Source organism: Lolium rigidum, chromosome 7 (assembly GCF_022539505.1).
Source record: "Lolium rigidum isolate FL_2022 chromosome 7, APGP_CSIRO_Lrig_0.1, whole genome shotgun sequence".
NCBI classification, from domain to species: Eukaryota; Viridiplantae; Streptophyta; class Magnoliopsida; order Poales; family Poaceae; genus Lolium; species Lolium rigidum.
The window spans coordinates 31,147,136-31,160,021 of NC_061514.1; the positions used below are offsets into that span (position 1 = coordinate 31,147,136).

At 40.8% G+C, this 12,886-nt stretch overlaps 1 long non-coding RNA gene across 2 annotated transcripts; it reads left to right on the forward strand.

Annotated features, from left to right (window-relative positions):
• The first annotated feature begins 2,041 nt into the window (after nt 1–2,041).
• LOC124678442 lies at nt 2,042–6,439 on the forward strand. 2 transcript variants are annotated; one of them, XR_006994470.1, is made up of 4 exons: nt 2,042–2,269; nt 4,021–4,149; nt 4,310–4,405; nt 6,377–6,439. It is a non-coding gene; the product is annotated as an uncharacterized LOC124678442 (long non-coding RNA). The 2 variants fall into 2 exon arrangements; XR_006994471.1 differs by lacking the exon at nt 2,042–2,269 and adding an exon at nt 3,880–3,935.
• The last annotated feature ends 6,447 nt before the right edge of the window (nt 6,440–12,886 follow it).

Sequence of the window (12,886 nt, forward strand, 5' to 3'; positions counted from 1 at the left end):
GAATTTTAATAAAATACTTCCGTTGATGAAATTAGAAAACTCACAACTAATGAAAGTTGCGTACGTATCTGAGGAACACGCACGTAAATTGGCATATTTTTCTGAGTTACCTACAGAGAAAACAGCCAGATTCGTGACAGATAGAAATTTGTTTCTGCGCAGAAATCCAAATCTAGTATCAACGTTCGATTAGAGGCTTCACTTGGCACAACAAAACACAAAACTAAGATAAGGAGAGGTTGCTACAGTAGTAAACAACTTCCAAGACACAAATATAAAACAAAGTACTGTAGCAAAATAACACATGGGTTATCTCCCAAGAAGTTCTTTTCTTTATAGCCATTAAGATGGGCTCAGCAGTTTTAAATGATGCACTCGCAGGAAATAGTATTTGAAGCAAAAGAGAGCATCAAGAGGCAAATCCAAAACACATTTAAGTCTAACATGCTTCCTATGCAAAGGAATCTTGTACACAAATAAATTCATGAAGAACAAAGTGACAAGCATAAGAAGATAAAACAAGAATAACTTCAAAAATTTCAGCATATAGAGAGGTGTATTAGTACCATGAAAATTTCTACAACCATATTTTCCTCTCTCATAATAATTTTCAGTAGCTTCATGAACAAACTCAACAATATAACTATCACATGCAGCATACTTTTCATGATTTCCAAACACATAATTTTTATCAAGTTCAAGAATAGTGGAATTAGAACTTTCAAACTTACTTTTATTAATAATATAACAAGGTAGTTGATCAATCTCAAGAGATATGGGACTCATAGAATAAGTCAAGAACTCTCCAATCCCATTTTCATTAGTAGTACAATTAATATTATCAAGTTACATAGGACCATCATCAAGAGCTTTATCATAAACATTTGCTACGCAAAATTCTTTAGTACCATGCATTTCGACATCAGGCACAAACAAAGCATTATCATAAGATTTATCAAAGTAGCATAGATTATCATATATAACAGTAGCATAATTATTTTCACAAGTATTACTCATATGTAGTATTTCAAGAGAATCCACAGGAACATAACATTCAACCTCTTTCGGTAAGCATGGAGGACAATCAAATAGTATAAGAGATAAAGAGTTACTCTCATTAGAAGGTTGGCATGGGTAGCTAATCCATTCTTCCTCCTTTTGAACGGTATCATAGAGTTAAAAAATAAAAAAGAGCTTAAGCAAGGAGATGAATTGCCTTACCTGAGCGTTGTCTCCTGATTCACTCTCTTTCTTATCATTTTCCACAATCTCTTCCATCTGAATATCAATCGAACACATATGTGAAAGGTAGTCATGGAGTTAAAAAAATAAGATAGTTAGGAACGTGATGAATTAGTTTGTGAATAGTTTAATTTATACTGTTGAATTTCTTCTCTAATTCTTAATCACACATATATACCTTTATATCTGAAACGATCACCTGATTTTGGGTGAAAATTAGCACACTTAATCTGTGTTTCACAAGTGATTTAAAACTTTTATATGTGATAAGATGTTGATGATAAGGTCAATTTTGAGCTATTGGGCTGCGATCGATAAGCTCCTTGATTAGTATGTTAAACACGCTAGAGTTTTCAGACATCTTATATACTATTATTACTGTATAAATTCAGAGATTCAATACAGTAGAGCATTGGACGCTTGGTAGCACCCCAGAGCAAGTGGTAAGGGTGAATACATGTACAGAGTATAGAGTATGGACCTGGAATCAGTTTGCTCGGACGGGTAGAAGCCTTATACATATGGTTAGTGAAGTTTGATGTTAAGTGCAGTTTAGCGACTTCATTGCTTTTTAGTATTTAGTACTACATGGTTACCGAATTTGACGATGGTTCATTCCAAAATTAGCTTAAGTTGCCTTTTGTGTGCAGGTTATAGCATGAAATTAGCTGAAGTCGACGACAACATCAACATGTAGTTTTTCCAAGTAGCACCATTTCGTATTTTGTTCATATTTGTCCGGGCGGTTCAAAATTTCTGGGCAGCAACTTGATATGTCATTTTACCATTTCAGAAGTGCTCAGATTTGGATATAATTTGAACAGTAGGCTCATATTAGTATGTTTGTTTTTCTGTTATTTCCCCAGATTTCTCTTCCCAGGATCTTCCCTTGAAGGCGATGCCGCCAAGAAAGCGGGGAAAAAGGGGGTGACCACCGCTACCAAGCAGCAGCAACCGCAACCGCCCGACCCGCCTGGACCTGACGCTCCCGTGCAGGAGAAGCTGCGGTGGCTTGCTGACCAAGAGAGTAAGTGCCTCAGAGCCCTAACTCCTTACCGATATGCTTTGCTTTTTATTCCTTTTTACTGATTTTGATTTAATGCTTGATTTATCAATTTTGTTTCCTTTGTATTTGCATAATTCGTAGTGGCATTATACTATTTATAGTTTTTGACCTGGTCCGTGATACGCTAAAGACAAGTTCTATCATCTGGTATCTTGGCACTTCAAACAGGGTAGAAGCCGGGGTTGGGCAAGCTTGTGGCTAGTCCAGCTCGATCATATATCTGTACTCGGGCATTGGGCTGGGCCAAAAAAATCACAAGCTTGCCCCGGTCCCGGCTCTAGTCCCGGGCCCCGGGTGAAAGCCTAGTTGCCCCAGTCTGTTTCCACCCCTGAATTCAAACCCCTCAAATTATAATTAGGAGAGGCTAAATGGTATCACAACAGAAATTCATCGGGTTATAGATGGTCATGTACATGATCTTTTCTTGCTTTTTAGTTAAGCAAGAGATTCATCTCGAAACTGTTACAGCTGATATTCACGCATTATGATTATAATGACTGTAATGGTGCTGTACAACTCTACTTAATTCTACTCCTGGTGTTAAAAAATAAATTATTATTAATACATCAGTTGCTGCCCTGATGGAATGATGCTTTGCAACGTAAACGATTAAAAATACTTCAGTTCTTGCGTAGGTTCGTAGGAACTGCTTGTGAAGCTGTGTCTTTTGGGGTTAAGTGGTGTGTATTTGGGCTTGGCGTGACGTGATTGCATGAATCCATGTGTCAACAATACATTGTGTTTCATTGTTACGGTATGAAATCAGGAGGAGCAGGGAGCTCCTTAATCGAAAAGAGAAACTATCTGGGAGATTATCTAACTACCTATATTCACCAGCTGGATCGAGTCCCCAATCAGAAAAACTTCAGTACAAGTTTTTCTTTTTTTTGCATAAATCAGATATCAAGCTGTAGAAAGCAACTGTTAAAATTATCTGCAGGAATCAGTTAAAAATTGTCTCGAGGAGGCAAGAAACATTCCTTAATGTTGACTTTAGTTTGAAGGATGCAGCAATATTTTGTTCGAAGACAACTAATGAAATAAATGTGTGGACTAAACTGTATTTTGTTGCGACCATCCACTGGGATTTTAGACCAGACCACACAGTTAATTGCATGTCAATGCAGTAATATTGGGTGAAAGACAGTGCTTGAAAACAAAAGTATTTTAATCCTGGACTCAGAGAAAGAAGTACATGTGTTTTGGAATCCTTAACATGTAATTGCAATCTGCCAATCTGCCAAGCTATATTTGTATCTCTCCGAATATTTTACCAAGGACATATTGTGTTAAGGAATGTTTCCAGTAGCACCATTTCTGTATTTTGTTCTTATTTGTCTGGGCGGTTCAAAATTTCTGGGCAGCAACTTGATATGTCATTTTACCATTTCAGAAGTGCTCAGATTTGGATATAATTTGAACAGTAGGCTCATATTAGTATGTTTGTTTTTCTGTTCTTTCCCCAGATTTCTCTTCCCAGGATCTTCCCTTGAAGGCGATGCCGCCAAGGAAGCGGGGGAAAAGGGGGTTACCACCACTACCAAGCAGCAGCAACCGCCACCGCCCGACCCGCCTGGACTTGACGCTCCCGTGCAAGAGAAGCTGCGGAGGCTTGCTGACCAAGAGAGTAAGTGTCTCAGAGCCCTAACTCCTTACCGATATGCTTTGCTTTTTTTTTTTTACTGATTTTGATTTAATGCTTGATACGTCAGCTGGGATTCCTCATCTGAAGTGGTTTGGAGTGGACGGGGAGTACAATGTCATGGTCATTGATCTTCTTGGTCCAAGTCTGTAAGACTTATTCAACTATTGCAACAGTACTTATGCTTGCTGATCAGATGGTAAGTTTTTCTTACTGTATCTTAGCATTTTGGCTGTTAATATTGGCCCACCTATTTGACATAATACCAACGGAAGTATCTATGTGCAAACTCAAATCTTATGTGTAATTGTTTTGTCATTTTTACCGCCAAATTAATGCATTCAAAATTTTTTATACAGATTGCTAGGGTAGAGTACATGCACTTGAGGGGCTTTCTTCATCGTGATATAAAGCCGGATAACTTTCTTGTGGGTTTAGGCCATAGAGCAAGCCAGGTTGGTGCCATTCTTGCACATTTTTTTTGCGGGACTTGATTTATCAATTTTGTTTCCTTTGTATTTGCATAATTTGTTTATAAATAGTATTGACCTGGTCGTGATACGCTAAAGACAAGTTCTATCATCTGGTAGCTTGGCACTTCAAACAGGGTAGAAGCCAGGGTTGGGCAAGCTTGTGGCTAGTCCAGCCTGATCATATACTCTACTGGGCATTGGGCTGGGCCAAAAAAAATCACAAGCTTGCCCCGGTCCCGGCTCTAGTCCCGGGCCCCGGGTGAAAGCCTAGCTGCCCCAGGTCTATTTCCACCCCCGAATTCAAACCCCTCAAATTATAATTAGGAGAGGCTAAATGGTATCACAACGAAATTCATCGGGTTATAGATGGTCATGTACATGATCTTTTCTTGCTTTTTAGTTAAGCAAGAGATTCATCTCGAAACTGTTACAGCTGATGTTCACGCATTATGATTATAATGACTGTAATGGTGTTGTACAACTCTACTTAATTCTACTCCTGGTGTTAAATAATAAATAATTATTAATACATCAGTTGCTGCCCTGATGGAATGATGCTTTGCAAACTTGCGTAGGTTCGTAGGAATTGCTTGTGAAGCTGTGTCTTTTGGGGTTAAGTGGTGTGTATTTGGGCTTGGCATGACGTGATTGCATGAATCCATGTGTCAACAGTACATTGTGTTTCATTGTTATGGTATGAAATCAGGAGCAGGGAGCTCCTTAATCGAAAAGAGAAACTATCTGGGAGATTATCTAACTACCTATATTCACCAGCTGGATCGAGTCCCCAATCATGACTGCTTTAGTACAAGTTTTTATTTTTTTTGCATAAATCAGATATCAAGCTGTAGAAAGCAACTATTCAAATTATCTGCAGGAATCAGTTAAAAATTGTCTCGAGGAGGCAAGAAACATTCCTTAATGTTGACTTTAGTTTGAAGGATGCAGCATCCACAATTTACCAAGATGTAACGGAACCATTATTGTTGTACTCGCAGTTCGTAGGATACAGTCTGGAACCGATCTTGAACTCGAAATTTAATGTTAATGGCAAGGTTCTCTAATTCTTCAAAAGTATTCCAGAAAAAAGCATGCCCGATTCGAGAGGGGGAGAGGGTGTTACATACCTGAACTCCCTGCTCTGATGATCCGCCTTGTGACTCAATGAAATTCGGGAGGGACAGGTTGAACTCCTGATACACGAGATCTCTAGCCTGAGCCATGGTTCAATGTACCCTTTATATGGGGCGTTTATGGGAAATGTTTTAATTACTATAGCGTAATTTATGGGTCGAGTTAATTTAAATTATTTGTTCACTGAAATTTAGGGGTTTATTATGTAATTTGTGGGAAGGTGATATTACATACCTGAGGAAGGTATTTTGTGAGATTATTACCATAGCGTGATTCCTGGGCTGATGATTTTGGAACATGGCGGCCCAGGCTGATTAAATGCGCGAGTTGATATTGTGGGAAGGTTAGGACGACCAAAGTGCTTGATTGCAGCGTGAGTTAATATTGACTGTTTCGAAAATGGTAAGAAATCCATGCCTTTATGTGACGTCATCATATTGAGAAAATTCAGGAGACACGAATATTTAGTTGATCTGATTGACATTCCTTTTGCCAATTTACCAAAAAAATGCTATATTTATTAACAGATCCGAGAACTTCCATATTATGCTCTGTTTTCCAATAAGATTTTTAAGAACTTCCATAAGACTATATTGCGCTGACATGAAGGTTGACATGTTCCAATTGATTATGTGAGATGTAAATCACGTCATCAATATGTATTACTGTCTTGGGATTGGATTTCTCTTTTTTTTGCTGTCTACCTGAGAAATACGTGGCCTAGTGTAGTTCGAGTTTTCCGAAGTCTTATTGTTAGACATAGACTTATTTTTGTCTTTCTACTCCATCTAATTGATGTTCCGTTTATACAATTCACAGAATTTACTTCCTTGGAAATGTTCGGGCGGTCTTATTCCACTATCGCAAAGATTATTAGAGGTGAGCTGTGGAATATAGTTGTTTTGTTGGTTAGATTTTGCATTGTTGGCTGCTGTGCAAGTTTGTATAACCATTCAGATAAAATGAGTGCAAATTAATGAATAATCAAAATGATAGAAACTTGTTAGAAAAATGACAATCATAGAGAAATAAAACATTGTTTCACACATATGACATCTGAATTATTAAAACTTCATTATCAAAATGCGGAGAAAAATAATGTTGTACTTGCTATCAACAATAGCTAACTCTCTGACGCCGCTAGGGGCTAGAAAGTCAGTCTCAAAAGGCCCGACGTACATGACGACGCCAAGAACACCTAAGAACAATCTTAACATTAATATATTTTTACAAAAATCTGTGGGAAAAATATCTGTTCAACTACAATCTATTTTTACCTGTCAGCGAGCCATCCGGGAAATCAAAACGACCAGGCATAACACAGGTCCTGCGAATCATACAGAAAACACTTTATATTAAGAAAAATCAAATTCAGATCTGATTACTGTTAGCCATATCGGTAGTGTATATATAAGAAAATCATTCTGGGTAAATACAGAAGTGATGAGCAACTGCAAATCCAAATCCTATAATAATACTTATCAAATCAGTTGCTTAGATAAAATGATATGTACTCACATGATTGATCTACAGAAATGAAGCCATAGCTTTAGAATAGTTTTAGAATTCACATGTTTAAGAAGTTTTTTAAGCCTTTACGTACCTGAGACGGGACAAACTGATGAAGGTCTGCGTTTTTAGCATTCAGTCCAATGACCTTTTCAAGCTGGCCACCTGTTTAAGTTAAAACAGAAAAAGATAGTGAGATAGCAGCACCCATCTTGAACAGTTCAAGCACACTTTATAGAACATTCCAGGAAGCCATATATAAATCAATAAATTTATAGATGAAATGATTAGCACAATGGAACTGATCTGCAATTTTTTAAAAGATAGCATAGTGATTACTAAAAGTACAAGTGCAAAGTATGTCACCTACGATGTAAGGATCTCCTTCCAGACTATGTTCTTCGTGTAGGTATTGACAGGATGCCTCTTCTTTTTGCTTTCATCAGAGCTTGTTTTCTTGTTATCACCATCTGGGATGACAAGAATCTTGACGTTCTTTCTAGCAGTAGATCTAGATAGGGCGACATATAACTGCCCATGAGAGAACACCGGCTCAGGCAAGTAAATACCGGCATTAGGTATAGTCTGCCCCTGTGCCTTGTTAACCGTCATGGCGAAGCTGAGCCTAACAGGAAACTGCTTCCTCTTGAACTGAAAAGGGAACATCTCATCATCGGAGGGGCAAAGTGGTATCCTTGGCAGGAAGATCCTCTTTCCAGCATGTTGGCCCAAAACAATTTCTGCATCGATAACATTTCTTTGGAATCCTCTAACCACCAACCTCGTGCCATTACAAAGTCCGTTTGCGGGGTCAATGTTTCGGAGCAATATGATAGGGCAATTGATCTTGAGCTTCAGCAAATGTGGGGGCAGACCAGTAGGGGTCAATGTGTTAAGAAAGTCAGGTGGGTAGTAGTTATGAGGGTCGTCCACCGCACAATCAAAGCTACGGTACAACATCTCTTGTCCCTGGAATCGATTTATCATCTTCAAATTAACCCTATCAACGCAGTCATTTCGTGTCGACAAGATTGCTCTGGAGGTGATGTAGTTTGGGTCTGACATGTTAGCACCAAGGCTGGGGAAAACGTTTTCTATTAGTTTATCAAGGTCGGAGCCCTTCTTTCCAGTACACGGCACACATATCTCGTCAGGAAGACGGATGTCACCATCAGCATTGGCCTCTTCCTTACCATCACCGATGCGCAGTAGGTACTCCGCAAACCAAGGATCACTATGTGCCCTCATATTGCGTTCGAGCTTGAGGTGAGTCATGCAATCCCAAAGGTAAGACCTACGTAGTGACGCATCAATAATCTGAGCCCTCGACCCCTTACGGACAACAGGGAGGACCTGCCTGAAATCTCCACCGAAGACAACCGTCTTTCCACCAAATGGCAGGTCTGGACGGCTCATTATATCGCGCATACTGTTGTCCAACGCCTCGACTGCCTGTCTCTTTGTCATGGAAGCCTCATCCCAGATGATGAGAGAAGCCGACTGTAGGAGTTTTGCAGTACCACTCTGTTTAGTGAAGGTGCAATACCCGCCATCATCAATGCTCAGTGGTATCTTGAAACGGGAATGAGCTGTTCTCCCTCCAGGCATTATGGAAGCTGCAACACCAGATGTAGCTGTCGCTACAGCAATTTTTTTCTGACCGCGAATCGTTGCGAGCAATGCTCTGTACAGAAAAGTCTTTCCGGTACCTCCAGGTCCATCCACAAAGAACACACCACCCTCATCGCCATGAACAACAGACATAATTTTTTCATACGCGGCCTTCTGATCCGTATTAAGTGAGTCTGCTAGATTTATGTCCTCCTTGTTGGGCTCAATCACAGACTCCTCGAAGATCTCCCTTTCCACACCCGTGGCATTGTCAAATTCCTCATCAATATCAGGAAGAGGAAATGACTTGATGTCCTTGCCCATTGACTGTAGCATATTTCTGATATCTATCAAAACTTTCTGCTCAGCTACAATATTGGATGGATCATTGCGGCGATAGTCTTCCGACATTGCGTCAAAGTGCTTATCCCAGAGCCCGCGCACATCGCTAGGCTCGCAGAATACCAATATTGTCGCAAAGAGCCTTCGTAGAGATGAAGGCATCTCGAAGAGTGTAGATTCGATAAGGGAGTCATCCAATGTGTTGTCCCCTTCGATCAACCCCCTTCTCTCTGCAGCTTCACGAAAGGATCCCAGGAGAATGCCATTAACCGTCTTTAGGTCATCGTAGCAGGTGGCCCCAGTGACATGGTTTAGAAGGACTCGCAGGTAATAGCGATCCCCTTCTGCTGGGTGAGCTGACACAATCCTTCCAACCTGTATCCTTTTCGTACGTGTACCATCTTTTTTTACAGCCCTTCTCTGCCAGCATTTATCCTCACCTTTTTTACCTTTCTGCCAAGTGTACCATTCGGGGAAATCCCTGTACAAGATACCACGTGCCTCCTCATGTAATCTGTTTGCCCTGAAGTACTCTGTAAGCATTGACTTCTCAACACCTTGACGGTTAACTACTTGCTGGATATCTTGGCCCTGCTGGAACGAAACCATGTGACAGTTTTCTAGATGGAGCTGCAGCTGCATCACAGGTGGGTAGTTTTTACTCAACTCAAAGCCGTATATCCTCCACAAGGCTTCAGGAGGAGTCACCCACCTCGCATCTCTATACTGGTTGATCTCATCTATGTTCCCGTTGCTATCTGCCTTGTCAGCCTCGCTCACTGTGATAGACGCCCGATCGTGCCCCTTATATATGTACTTGAATAGGTACTTAACGGCCTTTATGCTGGAGCATGCCTCAACATTGATGTGACAATTCAAGTGACGCAAGAGGTGAGGGTTGTATGGGACAACCCACCTATTGTCCAGCAAGGCCTTTCGAACTGTTACTTTACAACCATCGTTACGTCGTCTGTATAGAGGGTATGAGTCCTTTCCCTGTAAGGTAGCCGCATTGAAAGGGCGAGGGTACTGATTCTTGCAAGCAGGACGGCCCTTCGTGCATGGACAATCAGGGTTCAAAACACCACATGGGCCGTGCATCATATGTTTCACTACCATCTTATACAGTTCTGGGTACTTTATCTTATTAGGTAGCTCTGCTGAGATAAGCTTGTCGTACTGTTCGGGGCATGTGAGCTTGAACCGCCCCTCCATGATTAGCAAGAAGTGTGCATGTGGAAGACCCCTCTTTTGGAACTCCACCACGTACACATATGCTTTTACCTTTCCGAGGATGTCCTTCTGAAACAACTTATTCTTCAGTTCCTCCAGTTTTGCCCTGAATACACGCACCACAAGGTCTGGACGATCTTGAGGTGTCTGGCCAGGGTAGAGCTCACGCTTGATCTCATTCCAGTTAGGATTGCATGTCATCGTGAGAAAGATGTCCGGCTTGCCGTATTTCCGCACCAAGGCCATAGCATCCATGTAGCGACGCCTCTTGTCACGTGGACCACCGATAAATGTTCCTGACAACACCGTACGCTTTCCAATAGCATCGGTACTACCCTCGCCGGCATGCAAGCTGTCCATCAGGCCTTGGTACAGGTCGGCCCTTATCTTATCCTGATGATTCCACATATAGTCCAACCGTGAGTTCTCGATCTTGATATATGTGTCGACCGCAAACTGCTGAAAAAGACGCTTTCCGTGCAGGATCGGGTTAAATATCCCAGGCCGCATCTGGAATTTGTAGCAGTAGTAGTCCCTCACTGACACACATTTATTTCCTCCCGAAGCTGCATAGAGAATTTAGAATGAGTGGTGTTAGAAACGGGAGATCATATGTCTTAGCATGGACTGCGCATGTAAAAAATAATTAAACCACAAACCTGGATCATTATCTTCGCCGCCATCATCATTGTTATCGCCGGGGGATTGAGAGGACTCGTCGTTATTACGACGAGCTAGACGAGCTGCACGAGCTGCCATCACAGTATCATAGGACACATTTCTCTTCGGGATATCGGTATGCCACCCAAGCTCGCCTCTAGGGAAGAATAGTGGGTAGGACAGTGCGTCGTAGCATCCATGATAGGACTTGATACCAAAAATATCTCTGTTTTTACCTTGCAGTATCACGCTGTGGTCGAACTGTCTTCGCCGTTCGCTTCCTTCCACCCACACAGCGGCTACTTCAGAACTGGTAGGTGCATTGTATCTCCTCTGGTCCATCCTTTGGTCAAGGTTTAGTGTGATACGATAATCATCAACATCCTCAACCTCTCCCATACTCCGTAGATGTTCAGAGTATGGGTTACCACGAAGTATGTTGACCATCTGTGTGATTACTTCTTTGTCTTTTGCGCACTGCTCTTTGCGGCAGCTACGATACCTGTGCTCTAAATTGGGGTCATCATCAAAGAAGTAAAGCTCCAGGTGACTGCCTTGCAGACCATCTATTCTGCCAAATGACCTTATGTTGTGGTACATTTGGCCATGAGCACGAAAAGTGTAGATAGGATGCTTTGATGTGTTAGTGGTATCACCATCAAGGTTGCAGTATAGTGAGGTGAACGAGAAATGTCCATTGAAAAACCGTATGTTATCACGGAAATGCCTAGCATCAGGGTCTTCACTCGTCCAAAGCCTCATGAGCTCGGGTGGTGTATCCGTGTTGGCTAGCTTAATCTGCCCATTACGACAGCAAAACCCTGGTGGCTCATGCTCGAACCTCTTTGCACCACAATGTTTATGTTTGCGGTCGTCAACGGGCTTGAGGATGTGCGTTTCAGTTGGTATTTTGCTGTATACCATGTCATATGGATCTGGCACGTTTGGAACCGAAGCAGAGTCATCATTGACATCATCTGTTTCCACATCCTCATCAGCATCATCTTCTAAAATGGTGGATAAAGAAAAGTATTAGTCCTAATAGTGTGTGCAATATGTGCACTATATGGCTTGGAACATGATCAAATTACCTTGTCCGGCAAACATGTAACCTTCCTCATCTTCGGAGTCTTCTTCCAATATGACACCCTCGTCCTCGCTCGAAGAATAATTATCTATTTATGAGAACATGTTTCAAACAGGCATTGAATGAAAATGGGGAAATTAATTACCCTCATCATTGCCTGGTGACTGTGTTTGGAGCTGTAGAACAATATCAGGCGTTGGAAGTGTACTTTCTGCATACACAACATGAAAATATATGTGTCAGGCACAGCAGTTGTTAAGAAAACAGCTTGTAGAACTAAATTATAAATTGAAAATACAATTTATAAGCAGAGTCATCATTCTTTTCTTAAATTTCCAAGCGAGGGCCTTGTATACATCATTATATTATGCATGATTTATAGCTTGTTCCAACCGAAGTGGTGCCTTTACTGGCTAATATTGAATTCTTTTCAAAAAAAAGTGCTAAGCCAGAAGGTATATCCATGATTGCGAGAAAATTATGTAGGCAAGACCATTCTAGGCAACGCATAAACTCACTCATGTTCCATGTAGGTGCATTCCTGTGCACGAGAGAGTTTATTTCGTTTCTTTTTGTGCCTCCCGTAGATGTATAAACGCTGTACGCATCAACTACTGAATCTAATTGGTAATTTTTCATTTTTTTGTATAAACAAAGTCAATATTTTTTTGTATGAGAAGATTTACTTATATTTTAGTGTTACCTATTAGACACAGTAGTCTGTCTTTATTATTGCAAGAAATTGTATTCTATATATAAAATCGTTGATTTATGTTTTGCTATTTTACGTACACTCTGTCATTCTCTGCTTTCTTTAGAAGGTGAGCATGCTATCCAATAGTAGGATTTTTTTCTGGTTTCTCCTTTTTGGGGATGAGATTATGGTG